The sequence below is a fragment of the Trichosurus vulpecula genome, chromosome 1 (assembly GCF_011100635.1).
Source record: "Trichosurus vulpecula isolate mTriVul1 chromosome 1, mTriVul1.pri, whole genome shotgun sequence".
Lineage (NCBI taxonomy): Eukaryota > Metazoa > Chordata > Mammalia > Diprotodontia > Phalangeridae > Trichosurus > Trichosurus vulpecula.
This window is the reverse complement of record NC_050573.1, coordinates 143,256,227-143,256,722: the sequence shown is the minus strand read 5'-3', so window position 1 is coordinate 143,256,722 and position 496 is coordinate 143,256,227.

The window sequence follows — 496 nt, the reverse complement described above, 5'->3', positions numbered from 1 at the left end:
GATGCTAAGCCAGAGAAATATCACAGTATGGCTCAGAGCAGGGCCCAGAGAATAAGGCAAGGTCAGGGAATCATGCAGATGAAACGTACCTGACAGAGTCAGATGGATTCAGGGACAGAGAGGCAAGCAGACCATTACCCACAAGTCCACTGTGACCGGGAAGCACACTCAGGCAAAATGTACCAAGGTGAAGCCCAACAAGGGTGGAAAGGTGGAAAGAATCTGGGGAACTTCCAGGACTCTGAACTCTGCATGAAGGGCAGCTCCAACCCCAAAAGAGCTTTTCTAGAGACAACGAACTAGCCACTCAGTTCACATGGTAACGGAGACTATGACATCCTCAGTGGGCGGTGAGGTCATAGAATGCATGCTATAAAATAAGGGAATCATGAGGGTTTCCTTTATCTTTAAAAGAAACTCCTGAGAAGAGCTTAGAACAATTTTTCCCCCTCGAGTGCCATTTTACAAAGGTACTCACCAACAAGGTGTGACTGTA